Source organism: Cydia strobilella, chromosome 10, assembly GCF_947568885.1.
Source record: "Cydia strobilella chromosome 10, ilCydStro3.1, whole genome shotgun sequence".
In the NCBI taxonomy this organism is placed as follows: domain Eukaryota; kingdom Metazoa; phylum Arthropoda; class Insecta; order Lepidoptera; family Tortricidae; genus Cydia; species Cydia strobilella.
Genome location: NC_086050.1, coordinates 12,707,376 through 12,714,977, shown reverse-complemented (window position 1 = coordinate 12,714,977; position 7,602 = coordinate 12,707,376).

The following is a 7,602-nucleotide window of genomic DNA, read 5'->3' as shown; positions in this document are numbered from 1 at the left end:
CATTATTCTATAGTATATTAAGCATTAAACATCAACGTTCAGGGTGCTGAGCCAAGCCGCTGCGTCGGGTATGAGATGCAGCAGATCTTCTGGTGGCCCTTGATATGAGTACAGGGGACAGCGCTGGATAATGTGCTCCATGGTCTGGTCCTCCCTGCCGCAGTCACACAGAGCTGAGTCCCTCCACCCCCACCTGTGCAAAAAGTAGTTACATCGGCCGTGACCCGTTCTGAGCCTATTAAGGATGACTCACGTTAGACCGGGGCGTGACCGGGCCGTAGCTTCCGGCGCGTTGTTTTCTATGGAAAGCATTACGTCATGACCGAGGCTCGGGAGTGCGACGGTGCGGGCACGGTACGGGCCCGGGCCGGTCATGCTATGTGCAAAGGCCTGACATCCCGGAGCCTCCTGACAAGACATTGCTCTTGGGGTGGTATTCCACTTGTTGAAGATCTGTGTCCAACGTGCATTGCGTCTCACTCTCTCATTAAGCAAAATGTGAAACGCAAATACACGTTGGACCAAGATTGGACAGATGGAATACCACCCTTCGCAATATGCATGCCCGGGTGTGTCGGAATATATTTGCCAAAATAAAAAGGTTGCAAAACGTCATAAATTTGTTTCTTAAATATGATGGTTTAGCTAATTCGTTAATTGGTCGGTTTATGTTCATGACATCCCGGGGCCTCCTGACAAGCCAGAGACTCAATTCTTCTCTTGGGGTGGTATTCCACTGTTCAAGATCAGTGTCCAATGTGCATTGCGTCTCACTCTCTCATTAAGCAAAATGTGAAACGCAAATACACGTTGGACCAAGATTGGACAGATGAAATACCACCCTTCGCAATATGCATGCCCGGGTGTGTCGGAATATATTTGCCAAAATAAGAAGGTTGCAAAACGTCATAAATTTGTTTCTTAAATATGATGGTTTAGCTAATTCGTTACTTGGTCGGTTTATGTTACTTGGCGCAAAGAGAAGTTAATCAACAATGACTTTCAATCTCTTTAAAAAAGCACATTACCATAATCTATTTTAGTCACACTGACTCTACATTTTACTTCAGATAGTTGATAGCGCCAGACAGCCAGTTGCCTAAGAATTTTTTTGCCAATTTTAATACTTCCGTTCATTTTTTGACTTAATTGCATTGAAATAAAAAATGTTTTCAAGAAGCAGAGTTTTAAGAAGTAAAGACTGCCGTTTCAAACATATACCTAGTTGGAATATCATATTACAGACAATGAAATAAATTATATAATAAGTATACATGTCGTTACGTAAGATTTATTACAAGCGATTTAGCTAAGTATTAATTTGACTCTTACGTAATAAATATTTAAAATAAGGGAAAATTCCTATTTAAAATACCTTACATTTACAACAAAAAACTAATTCATAAATACCTATAAATATTTTCCAAACAACGCTGTCATCCGTTAAGATTCATGCAGTCTTTATTATTTACTTTTCAATGTTAGGTGTTGCTACATGAAAGCTAAGTCCCAACACGGGCGACTCGGATGTATACGTCAAAATTATATAGGTTAGATAATGTCTTGATTTATTTTGTGAAATATGGAGGTGTTGCTGAAATGTAATTTAGTCGGATTATATTAAATGAGATGCCTATTGATGTTACTGCTTGTAAAAATAATTCAATAATGAACATGTAGGTTAATAGGGAATATTACACAAAACTTTGCGTAGCGAGCGTCACTAGCACAATAAAAAAATCGGTTTCTGCCTCTATCACTCTTGCCTATTCAATCGATAGAGAGGCAGATAAAGAAATTTAGATTTTCGCGGTTCGCGGTAGGCCACTTGTAAACAGACCTGAGAAACAAACCGCCTTGATCATAGACATAGTAGGGGAGATGCGGATAAGACGGGGACGCTAAGGTAAAGAAGTAAAAAATCAGGGTATTTAAAATAATATCTGAGTTATTTATTAATCAAACATTCATTACTTATTATAGTTTTATTTGGCACAGCTTTGGACTTGCTAACTAATAATACAAAATTTAAAAAAAAAACAATTAACAAAAATGGCAAATACACCATCTTATCCCACATGTGGGGCAAGACGGGATACTAAAAAAAGGGACAATAAAGGGACAAAGGGTAAGATGGGGACTTAATTCACTTGACAAAAATACATATCAAGACATCTTCCAAATCTTCGTCGTCGACTCCAGCACAAGCTGTGTGGGCCCATCGTCCACACTGCTGACACCCAACCCAGTTTTCCGACGATTTTAGGTAGGAATTATTAAGCCCCATCATGCCTCGCATAATTTGCCCCGTCTTGCCTTCGCCACCATTGTTTACGAAAAATATTAGTAAAAAAAACACACCAAACTTCAAGCATTTTGAGTTACGCCACACGATAATTAACACAATCACAAATGCGTTAAAAAATCCACGTTAATCAGGCTCTATTACTTACGGTTTTATAACAAGTTATTGAGCTCCCAAATAATAGATCGATGAAATCGGTAAACACGTTTTGACCTGCACTGAACAAACGCACGCACTCTCACTCGCTGCCGACATCGGACTGATGGCCGTGCGGGAGGGGCGTCCCGTCGGCCATTACGATGCGTTAGTGTGACGTATAGTTTCGTCTATGTGTGGGTGGCCCCGTCTTACCTCGTGTCCCCGTCTTATCCGCATCTCCCCTATAATATACAAGTAGTTATAAACGCGCTACCGAGCGACCGGGGGTAAAAGAAAGAATATTCATATAAAATTTGGCAGCATAGGATTTTTTCTCTTTCACTCTTATAAATTCGGTATTTCGCCATCGCCTCCTATATATGATGCTACCCAGTCGGTGATAGGGACAAAGCATTGCACTATTTTCTCTTTCCTCTTATAGGAATCGCAATAGGACTATCTTTCTCTATCATAGAGTGTCAGTGGGCCTTGATGTATAATGTCAGTGAAAACTTGTCAAAAAACTGTTGAAGGCCTAGTATGTATAAGTTACTTTAAGAGTTAGTATTGTGCACCAGTGCTGCACTCTGGCGGCAGAACATTACAGTTATACTTCCTATTAAAATGCCTGCCTGCAAAGAGTACAAACATCATATTATTTCATTGTATTACTCATAAAGGGATATTTATTGCTAACTGCGTGTATTATACACCATAGCGTGTAAGTAACGTATACATACTATGCCTTAAACAGTTTTTTACAAGGTAATTTGTTAACAGATGGCCTACCGCGAAACGAAATAATCGAAATTTTGTTATCTGCCTCTCTGTCAATCGAATATGCAAGAATGATATACAGGCAGACCGAAATTTCGATTGTCGTGTTACGCCGGTTACGCGGTAGGCCCTGTGATTGTGCTAGTGACGCCCTCTACCTATGCAGAGTTTTGCCTATTTTCTGTCTAAAATTACCCAAAGGCACTAACTACTGAAATAATACAATAGTACTCTTCGTATATTTTATTGTTCTTTTTTAATATTAATGACTAAGACGTGCAACGCGTAATTTCCTTAGGGGAGCCGCCAGACATCCAAAATAAAAATTTCATCTATGTGCCTCTCCTCCGCACAGATATATATAAGATCGATAGAGAGGCAAATAGATGAACAAATGAAGTGGTTCGCGGTTATAGCCCTGACTGTAAAGTATGAAACCAGGCATACTGCGTGTGTAACAATATTAAACTACAATTCTGCCATGGAGTATGCTCTACAGCTGAAACATAAGAAAGCGTACAACGAAACTAGTGATAAATATAGATATTTTTTAAACTAGTCTAGAATTGTAAAGAGTCTGTGCGGAAAGAGAAGAGTCGTGGAATGTATAGGTCCCAATACATTCCACAACTCTTCTCTTTCCGAACAGACTAGACATTATATAGATATTTCCTATATATTCATTAAAGCTAAGGTGGTTCTGCTGTGGAGCATGAGTAGCATGACACGAATCCCCTAGCCTGATCCTCTAGGGATCCTGGTGAATTTGGGGCCTGAACCCTCAAGCCGTAAAGCTGCAGCGTTTACATTACGGCAAACATATATAATTGTTAAAGGTTTTCTTGTTGTTCAAACCGCGAGTTCTCAGTCCGGTCCGGGGCGAACTACTAGTTATATATCAAACAACAAAGAATAAACATTTATTGAATATATCCTGCTTAGACGTGGCTGCTACGGTCTTCAGGATTTGATTTGCCATGTGATCATCGCTTTCCGGTTGCAACTTGATGCCATCGAGGAATGTCCATGGTACATATATGAAAAAAAAAAATGTTTATTATACCATTCATTGTACCTAATACTACTAGAGGGCACCTGTAACATTATTTTGGCTATCTGGTTGTCTATATCAGGCATTCTCAAAGTGTGCTCCGCGGACCCCTAGGGCTCCGCAAAGCCTCTGTTGGGGCTCCGTGAGAATACTTGTAATAATAAGAAAAAAAAACAGTTTTTCTATAGGTATATCTGGTCCATAGTGACGAATGAAAATTTTAATTTGGGGCTCAAATATATCCTGCTTAATCGGTTCAGTAGTTTCGGAGAAAATAGGCTGTGACAGACGGATAGACAGACAGACAGACAGACGCACGAGTGATCCTATAAGGGTTGCGTTTTTTTCCTTTTGAGGGAACGGAACCCAAAAAAATAACTTCTACTTAACATAACGCTGTTTCTTTGTAAATAATAATATTTAATGTATCTACCAATCCTATGATACGACCTCTGTTCATGGGCTCTGCTCGTTTGCCTCCTATATTTAAAAAAACCGGCTAAGTGCGAGTCGGACTCGCGCACCGAGGGTTCCGTACTTTTTAGTATTTGTTGTTATAGCGGCAACAGAAATACATCATCTGTGAAAATTTCAACTGTGTAGCTATCACGGTTAATGAGATACAGCCTGGTGACAGACAGACAGATGGACAGACGGACAGCGGAATCTTAGTAATAGGGTCCCGTTTTTACCCTTTGGGTACGGAACACTAAAAATAACTTCTACTTAACATAGCGCTGTTTCTTTATACATACTGTATAGTATTAATATTTAATTAATCTACCAATCTTATGTCGATACGACCTCTGTTTATGGGCTCTGCTCGTTTGCCTCCTATATTAAAAAAAAACCGGCTAAGTGCGAGTCGGACTCGCGCACCGAGGGTTCCGTACTTTTTAGTATTTGTAGTTATAGCGGCAACAGAAATACATCATCTGTGAAAATTTCAACTGCCTAGCTATCACGGTTCATGAGATACAGCCTGGTGACAGACAGACGGACAGACGGACAGCGGAGTCTTAGTAATAGGGTTCCGTTTTTACCCTTTGGGTACGGAACCCTAAAAAGGGGCAAATGCGAGTGGGACTCGCCCACCAAGGGTTCCATACAAAAGTATCTTTTTTTTACGTTAACTTAGAAGTTTGATTTTTTCGCTGTCACGGGGCTATATAGACCTGAGTAGGTATATGATTTTAATTTCAAGTCTATTCCTCCACGCGTTCACCAGATAAAGGGTCTTGAAATACACTCAGACAGATAGACGGACGGATGGACAACAAAGTGATCCTATTAGGGTTCCGTTTTTTTCCTTTTGAGGTACGGAACCCTAAAAAATAACTTCTTCTAACATAGCGCTGTTTCTTTGGACATACTTGTATGGTAATATTTGATTTACTCCGCTTCTTACTTATTTCAGTTCCTTTTACATTCTTATATATAGTCCTCCATATCGTGTCCGACAACGGCGACCTTTACAATTTCCTTTGATGAGCACGTATATGGCTCGCAAAACCGAATTTTGTCTTAAATATCCGGTCGCACTGTGCACAATAAAGCTATACGTTCTTACATAATACGTGAAAGACAAGTCTAATGCATACTAATAATATGTAGGTATTAAGGTCTCACAAAGGCGAAAGCAGGAAGCTCTGTCCGTCTGGTTCCTATACTAAGCTGATTCAAGCGGCACTACACTACACCATATCACACCTATTAGCCAATACCTTACTTAGTACATCTTATGTTGTTATGTTACTGACGCGCGGACCGCGCGGTAACACGATACATTACATTCAAAGTGTTCTTGCATATTTATTCATACCTTTGGTATCTTTCTAAACATAAGATCACTATTTTCTCTCTTGAAATGTTTATTTTGCTATTCGAAAAACATGACAGCATCAAATATGTAAATGTCGTAAAAAGTATATAAGTAAAAAGGCTTAAGAAAAGAGCCCGCAACATATTATTATTATTTGTTAGACCCTTTAGTCTTACTTCAGACCTTTGCTTCAGACCAACTACACTAGAGCAATAGAAAGGTACAAAAATGAAAAGTATTTTGTTTTGTTTTTGTATGTTTTTGTATTTTACTTTTATATACATATTGGAGTTTTGAATGATTCACGGTTAGTTTCACTAGACTACAAAATTACAAAAAAAATATTGTATTATTACAAAAGGTAATCACGGTCTATATCCCGGTCAATATAAGTTTATATACATATGACGCTGCGGCTGTGGAATGAGCTCCCATGTCGAAGTTTTCCCGAGGGGCTACAGTATGGGGTTATTCAAAAAAGGAGTCACAAACCTACATATGTGTACCAAATTTCAACTTAATTGGCCCAGTCGTTTAGGAGAAAATAGGCTGTGACAGACAGACAGACAGATAGACAGTCAGACAGACGCACAAGTGATCCTATAAGGGTTCCGTTTTTTCCTTTTGAGGTATTGAACCCAAAAAACGGCAAAAAAATCACGTTTGTTGTATGGGAGCCCCACTTAAATATATATTTATTTTATTCTGTTTTTAGTATTTGTTGTTATAGCGACAACAGAAATACATCATCTGTAAAAAAATTCAACTGTCTAGCTATCACGTTTCATTTGATATGTAACACGGTATAGGTAGAAAAACTTTATTTTTTGATTTTCTCATTTTCTCATCGTCGAGCGGCCCCACACTATCGGTTCGTGTTAGTCGTGAGGCCAAAAACTGACAGAGAACTGTTAGTGTGTGGCCTTTTGCGGTTAACTGACAGGCTGATATCGTCCGGCGGCCTGGTAGTCAGTGGGCCCCTTAAGAAGTAAGAAGCTCTATTTACTGAATTTCTCTGACGGTGATGAATTGAATAAAAAGATACTTTAAATATATACATAAGAAGAAATTGGACAACCGCCCCGTAGTTTCTATACAAACCTAGTTCCCATTTTCCTCATTGAATATTGATATTATGGAAATAATGTTTGTATAATTAGATGTAGAGCAAAGGAAGATAGCTATTGTTAATAAACATCTAATTTTATAAAACTATATTCGTAATAATCTAGAGAGGAAAATGGGGACTATATTTGTATGGCGAACCGATCATCTCCTTTCTTCTCAATAGCTTTATATATGCTTCGGCACATTATTATACTTATTTGTTATACACAATACACGCATTGTATATCTTACCTTAAACAGAGAGCCAGACGATGTTTGCTGGTTATTGGTTCCTCAAATCTAGTTATTGGTGGTGGTTATCAACGGTGTTTAATCCTGTCGTGAATGGCTTCGAAAGAGTCTTGGGTCATATGAAAATAATCAAAAAATTTGTCGTCGTAG